Source organism: Geospiza fortis, unplaced genomic scaffold (genome assembly GCF_000277835.1).
Source record: "Geospiza fortis unplaced genomic scaffold, GeoFor_1.0 scaffold70, whole genome shotgun sequence".
Classification (NCBI taxonomy): domain Eukaryota; kingdom Metazoa; phylum Chordata; class Aves; order Passeriformes; family Thraupidae; genus Geospiza; species Geospiza fortis.
The window spans coordinates 7,161,735-7,168,159 of record NW_005054317.1 but is presented as its reverse complement, the minus strand read 5'-3'; the positions used below and the strand labels follow the sequence as shown (position 1 = coordinate 7,168,159).

The window sequence follows — 6,425 nt, the reverse complement described above, 5'->3', positions numbered from 1 at the left end:
AGGGCTGGGCAGGGCTGGGCAGAGCTGTGGATGCCCCTGCCTGCCTCAGCTCCCACCCCGACTCTGCCTCCCTGCCACCAGATGCAAGCCATTTGTTTTGCATTCGGACCGGTAGTCTGGAAAACACTGTGTTTTTAAGTTTATATTATATGCTTGCTTTCCAGTTCTGTTAATTAAAATCATGATGCTGGATGAGCAGTTGCTGGATAGCTTGCAGGGTTCATTTTAAATTTCTTCTTTTTTCTGGACGCTCAGGCATTTGAAGCCCTTTCTCTGTTTGCAGTGCATTAATTCACCTAGCTAGAAATTCCATCTGTCTGAACTCGCACAAGCATGCATTTGGGAATGGGTTTGTCTCTTACAGTATTTTCTCCCAGTGTTTGCCTATATCTTCCAATGTAATTTGTCAGAATAAACAAAGTATATAAGGAGTGTATAATTTTCAGTTATATGCTCCTCATAACTGTTTCACCATCACTTTGAGAGGGAAGGGAGCAGAGGGACCCATAGGCAAATAGAAAGAAATATGAGCATGTATGAATTCACTGAAGTGATCACTCTTCTTTCTTGGTGAGTTTAATCCACCAAAAATCCACCAGCTTTTCTGGGGCCATTGTGTAAGTCATGAAGGCTCAGCTGCCTCCACAGTACATTTTTGGACTATTTTCCACTGTGATGTCTATTGTCACCTGGGATGTGGTTAGGCCAACCCTGCCCAGCTCAATAATCAGCTCCAAATGGAAATGGAAGTGGTTCTGCAGGGCAGCCTCAGACTCTGTTGACCTTTTACTGCTTTCACAGTGGGTCTGCCACAACTTCTTCCCTGTCCCCCAACTTCCCTGTCTCCCATAGCTTCCCAGATTCCATATCACCTTTGCTGCACCCATGTAACCATCTTGACTTGGCAGGACCTGTTGTGCTCGTGAGGCCCAGGAAATCTCTGCAGACTCTGTAGCAGCAGAATATTTATCTGCAGCATGGCAGGTGTGTTATTAGCAGGGGAAGAGGCATATTCACCATGTGCATCATCTCCAAGCACGCCTTGTGCTACTGCAGTAGTGCTAACAGAGCACTTGGTCCAGTGAGGGAACATCACTTAAACTGCCCAGATGTGGAGCTTTGCTTTCAGGACTGAAACGCTGAGTGTGGACATGTGCAAGGATGAGCCAACATCTGCAGAGTTCATTTTGGTCTGCAGACAAAGCTCAGAGTCACTCAGCAAAGCTCACACGAGCTTCTCCCACGCACGAGTGCACATCACCTGAGCTCAGCAAAGCCTTTCTATGCAAATCCCAACTGCTCTGCATTGTGTCAAACAATGACTCCAGAATTAGATCCAACAAGATGTCTTTTTTTGCTTTTTTTTCAGCAAGTACATTCAGTGACTTAGCCTTTTCAGGGCTTATATCTTGGTTATTAATACTACCATTTGCCTTCTTTTGGAAAATTGAACTCATGTGATAGAGGAATTTTATGTGTCAAATTCTGATGCAGAAATTCTGGTATGAGTGCTTCTATAAAATACAGAAGTGGAAAATGGAGGTTCTATGGTAGGAAATTATTTTCTTGTGTGGTTTTTAAAGTAAATTTTATATGATTAGGCCAGCAAAGAACAATGCCAACATCAAAAAATCCATTACCTGTTGTTCTTGTCCTAGTTTTGGCAAATTTAAGCAGGCATTGCAAGATTTTATAAGAACAGTTATGTAATACTTCAGGCAAAAAAATGATTAAAAGAGATAAGTTATCATATATCTAGTACTAGGTAATCAGATTAAAAAGAAAAAAAAAACAAACAACAATTGGGAAGTGCAATAACTGGATTTGCTAATGCCACATAAAATAAAAAGATGAGTACATATTTGGATTGCTGCACAGGGCAAGTGCCACAGAATTTTCCCTAGGGAACATTCCTCTATTGGCAAACTGTGGTCAAATGCAACAAACAAATCTTTTTTGTCTTTAATTATTGTGATTCTGTTTAAAAGTTAGAAGACGTCAATTTTAGCATGTGGAATGCAGTTGTGAAAGAAAATGGGTTTCCTGAATTTTCAGTGATTGACTAGAATTCACACACATACTGGTTATTTTAATTTAAGGAAAAAGGATTTTGTTTCTTTATCCTGTTACATAACCCTGGATCTATTCTCCCTTGAACACACAAGTATGATTATCATTAATCTTAAAGGGCAACAGTTGTCTTTCAGAATCCTTTCTGAATTTCTAAATTTTTATCTTCTTTTTTTAAAGTTAGATCCAAATGACTGGATATGAATTGAAGATGAAAGCACATTGTTTATTTTTTTAATTAGATTACTTTAATCTCATTTATACATAGTTCTTCTACTGTTCTTCCCAACAATAGTGAAGAAAAAAACATTGTTTTAGAGTGACTTCCAAAATACAAAACATACGGTTCATACAGCATCCAGCAGGAGACAGACTACCTGTTATTACTTTTTTAGCTCATTTTTATGAAACTGGCTGGCTTTCAGTTCAGAGACATTCTTTAATAATACTTATATTTTTGATTCTATAGTGCATTCCTTTCAAGGATTTTAAATTGCTCAGGAGATCTTGAAAATCCCAGTGAAAACCTTTGGATATATGAGAGGCTTTTATTTCCAGGTAGCTGACTGTCAGTTAACTTGACACACTCACTTTTTTCAAAAGCCAGGGTGACCACTTTGGTTCCAGGCTGTTTGGTTCCTGTGTGTTTGCCCCTCACTTTAGGAATCAGCCACTGTAAAGCAATGGGCATTTCCAAACTCAGAAAGGACCAGCTCCAGCCTCTCAGCCCTGCTAAGTGCCTTAAGTTAATTTGTAATTATCTTGATGTAAAGAAAGGACCAGTGCAGGCAATCCCATAATGGCTAGGCAGTCTCAAATATAAGCAAAATAGGCCAGCCAGAGCATTAAAGCAAGAGAATTTAATGCCAACTGGCTACTTTTCAAGCAGATCTGTGGTTTTTCATTGCCTTTGTGTTTGTCTTGTAAACCGGGTGCAGAGCTCTATCACTGGCAGGTTCACATGATGGGGAGTGTACCTAAAACACAGGTCATGTTTTGGTTTCTGTTTGAAACCTTATTTATATATGATTTATATGGATAAACTAAGAAAAATTAACTGTCCAGGCCATAATTTCATCTAAAATAAACACAGACTGAAACTACAGCAACTTAGTGGATTGCGTGGATTAGTGAGATATCCTGGTATGTAACAGCAATAGCAACAATTTATTCCCCAATTTAGTAATGCTTAAAATCTGCAATCCAGAGTCACTCCATGATATGCAAATCCCTAACAAAATCTGCTTCCCTTTTTCAGGCTCAGGATCCTCTGCTATACAGGGGAACCCCAAAGACTGACCCCATATAACTTTGTATAGGAAATTCATATATAGAAAATCATTAGTGCAATGGATTTATTCAGACCATGTTTTTGCCATTCTTGCTTACACAATCCTTTAAAGACACTGCTGTCCATTTCTCTCCTACATTTCTGCTGGACTTCATGTCTGGATGAACTTAAGCTTTTTTAATTTTAATGTTTATTTGTAAAATCTTCCCAATCCCTGCAAAATCTCCTCTTTGTCCATGCCCAGTCTTGGTCCTGAGTCCATGAAACATCATGTTCCCTCTAGCAGCCAAACAATGAAAACAAGGTTTCTCCTGAAAAACGAAGAAATATTAAATTGGTTGCTATTTTAAAATTAATGAGAATTTGCTGATGAACATATTTTAGGCCCTGGTGTAATATCCCTCCTTCCACCTCACCTTATGGAAACCTGAATTATCTCTGCCATAGCCTTGGGTTAATACTCATCCATCTGAAATCTGGCACTCACATCCCTCAAGACCTCTCTACCTGAGTGCAAACACAGTGAATCTCTCCTGACTTTCGTGCCATCTCAGTACATTTCCACACGTTGTAGCCAAGCTGGGGATTTGGCCCAGTGTCTTTTTTAAACCCTGTGACCCAGACGTGGAGATTAAAAAAGAGTTGTGTTATCGGATTAAACAGATACAAGAGGCACTCGCTGCATCAGCATCCAACACCTTAAAACTCCAGCAAGTAGATCAACATGGTAATGGCAGAAATAGTCTCTGAGAAAGAGGGAAAACTCAAAGGAAGGTGATGGCAAACCCGTGCCTTGGGCTGGGGTGCAGAAACCTGCCACTCTGACTGGTTGCCAAAGCAGCCATGGGGATACGGTGTTCTGCTTGCTACAGCATCTTGATACAGGATATACTCAAGGTATAAAAGTCATTTGAACTCCACCTACCTGTAGCCAGAGTGATTTTGGCCTTAGTTAAGTTTGGGTTAATGTCTTCACAGTGGGATTTTTAAGGGGTTAGGCTTGATTGCATTATGAACTGCATCAGCAGACACTGAAATCAATAAAGCTGCAGAAGCAAAAATTCTAACAGATTAAAAACAGACCTACATGAAAAGGATAGTAATTTCAGGCACCATTTGTATGCTTAATATTATACACATGCTTATGCTTTGTAATTTGGGCTCTAACTTGTGATTTTGGTTACATAAGAGAGTGGAGAAGCCAGAAGCATTAGTGCTGCTGTGCGCCACTGCAGCTGAAGGCAGAGCTCCCCCAAATATTCATCAGGCACATTCTCAGAAGTTGTGCTGTCTCATAATGAAATAGCAGATAGCAATGTGCACATTTATGGCACAAAAGGACTTATTATTATTGTTATTGTTATTGTTATTGGTTCCAGGTACTGTTTACATGCCTCTGACTTCAAAACAGCTTTGGCTGTTGGTCTTTTACCCCAAACATTTTATTTTTAAACACATGGAAAAACCATGTGCTTTGTGTGGCTGACTTTTAAGAAGTGAGGAGCAACAGAAGAAAAGAGAGCAAGAGACAAAATACAGACTTTGATTCCTCTAGAGAACTAGAGCAAAATATTCCACTGCTGTCAGTGGTACAGCTGTGCTGGCAGGATCCTTCACACAGACAAGGCTCCAGCCACTACTTACATTTCACTGATGTGACTGCTGGCTCCTAATCTGCATCTAGGCATCCTCACTGCAACCAAACAAGTGGCTGAGCCGGTGAGAAACCTTTTGCTTCACTCCCTAGTGCAGCCAGAGCCGCCTGTTTGTGGTCCCTCGTGGAGCCTCACAAAATGTGAGCTGCCTCCTGCAAAGGATGCCTACGAATCAAAGTTGCAGTACACAAGAAACCTGAATCAGAAGACGTAGGTGGCAGCACGGACTACATCGTTACGAGTTTAAACGAGGCTGTTCAGTGGAGATATGTCATCAATTAGCTGTGTATATCCTATCTCTATCTGGTTTTCTGCGAAAAACCTACTCACGTTTCAAATCAGCTCGGATACAGAAAATCACAGAATGCACTGGAGTAAGGGAAAATCGGCTGTGTGACTGTGGCACAGGGTTTTCTGGCATCCTATATTGCCATCAAAAAACGTGCAGAATGGTGCAGCTTTTGCAAGAACCAGCTAAGGAAATCAGCCTTTTCTGAGACCTCCCTGGAGGTTGCTGTGATGGAATTTGATGCCCCCAGCAGCCTATGCATAGGTTATGGGCTCCGGAGGTGGTCCCCCAGTAACTGCTGTCCTAGTTTGTGGTGTAGAAAGGTTTCATCTTGTATTCGGGAAAACCTAGAGAGCAGAGGTGTGGGAACTATTCACTCTCGTCTGGTCCATCCCTGCTGTACCCAGTGCAAGGTTACCGTGGGACTTCTGTGAAACACAGATGCCCCAGAATTTCCTTTTCACCACTACTGTACCCCCACAATGCAAATGATATTTTGAAGTACAGAGGCTCCTACTAAGCCTTCAGCAGGGGTTATATGAAAATGCCTCGCGACACTGCTGCTGAATCCTTTCATTAAGAGAACCAGGGGGATGCAGGTAGGAGAGCAAGGACATGTTTGAGTCATATACCCGTTCGCCTGCAGGGGAAGAGGACATGCTTTCGGTTCTGTGAAACCCGACGCAAAACAAAACGTTGCCCTGCTCATTTTCCCCGCCGATCGCCCCGGCCGTACTTTGTCCTCCCGCTGCCACCGGGACTTTCCGGTGCCGGGGATCGCGCTTGGGAGGCGCAGGGCAGAGCAGGGATGTCCCAGCCTCCCAGGCACCTGCCAGACCACGCTCCCGCGCTGCCTCCTCCAGCAGCAGACGGCTCCGGGAGCAAACCTGTCCCCAGAGCCTGTCCCCAGAGCGGCACCGGCTTCAGAGTCCACTCCCCCGGGGGGCCGGGGAGAAAAGCGAAGAGCCAGGGCCCAGGCGCAGGGAGAGGCAGCGGCGGTGACAGCGCCGTGGGATGCTTTTTCTGTGAGAACGGCACTCTTTGTGTAAAGATAAAAAATAACGATTAAAACAATGCACGAAAATGAAAAATACCGAGACGACATCAGCGGCTGGGAGCC

At 42.7% G+C, this 6,425-nt stretch overlaps 1 protein-coding gene across 2 annotated transcripts in view; it reads left to right on the top strand.

Annotated features, from left to right (window-relative positions):
* Nucleotides 1-6,425, top strand: part of SLC6A6 (solute carrier family 6 member 6) — a 93,037-nt gene that overhangs the window by 28,502 nt on the left and 58,110 nt on the right. The window lies entirely within an intron of this gene.